This window comes from Mus musculus, chromosome 3 (genome assembly GCF_000001635.26).
Source record: "Mus musculus strain C57BL/6J chromosome 3, GRCm38.p6 C57BL/6J".
Classification (NCBI taxonomy): Eukaryota; Metazoa; Chordata; class Mammalia; order Rodentia; family Muridae; genus Mus; species Mus musculus.
Window position 1 is genome coordinate 36,812,054 of NC_000069.6, and position 1,297 is coordinate 36,813,350.

Genomic DNA, 1,297 nt, shown 5'->3' on the forward strand with positions numbered 1-1,297 from the left:
TCATTTGCCAAACTCCCACAGTTTTCTGCGGCTCCCAAGGCTGGCCTGAAGGTGACTGGGCAGAGTCACTCCTACCCTCCCATCCAGCGGCTTCATGGGGTGTCTACTGTCCTGTTTGTCCTTCCCCCAAGAGCATTCAGAATCTAGCAATGCCTTCCCAGACCACCGCAGACAAAGAGGCCAACTACCTTAAGCATTTGCCTGGCATGGTCATTGTGCAACACAGCTGGGCAATTCTGACAAATGAGCCAGCATTCTCTCCATATCACTGGAATATGAGATAAGATGGATTCTAAGTTAGAATCATATAAAGTCCTAGCTATGAAGCAGGACAAAGATTAAAACCGTATATTAAATTGATCTTCATCGGCTCCCACTTGTGGACTTTTCTTAGGTATATTAAGGTTACATGGAAACCATAGTTACCAAAATGCTACGTTAACAATAGGCCCTAGAAACGAAGATGAGACTGACTCCTAAGTCAGCAGAGACCAAGGATGGAGAGTGAAAGGGGAAAAGAAAGAGGAGGAAGGAAGGCATGGGGAGAGACAGAGAAAGAACAGGAAGCTTCTAGTGAAGTGAGAAGGGACTTGGTGCCGAGTGACAGACAGACAGCATTAGTAGCACACCACTTACAAACCACCATTTGAAATACGACTACATCCCTCCAGTTTAAAGAACCGTTGGATTGAAATTTGAAAAACAGCTCTCATTTCACTCTGAGAGGCAAGCATGAAGACCCAAGTAGCAACAGCCACAAAGCTGTCCATTATTAGTGAATACTACCAATGATGGAGACACAGAACTTAAATCTGTCCCATAGGCAAAGTGATCCCGTTTATTGATTATAGCAATATGTGCCTCCATCTTCTCACAGTAAAGAATATTAAGTTAAATTCCACTTGCTGTAATTCTGGATCCCTACACTGAGATATTTCTGGTCTAACCCACTAGAACACTTGCATTTGGATGTTTTATGGATCACTGCCGCCACTTATGAGTCATTTATAAGAATTCACTCAGGATGGTTGCTTGTTAAAATCATCTCAGGAAGAAAAAAATCCACTGATATTAACGAGCAAATTTAATGCAGAGGAAGAAAGGATGCCAGCACAAAATACAAGTCAGCGCCCCTCCCATCTGCCCAAGTTTAACTCTGCTGTTCAAAGGACACGAACCTCAGTTTTAAAAAGAGAAGTGGTGGTGGTGCTCGCCTTTAGTCCCAGCACTCGGGAGGCAGAGGCAGGTGGGTTTCTGAGTTCCAGGCCAGCCTGGTCTACAAAGTGAGTTCCAGGAC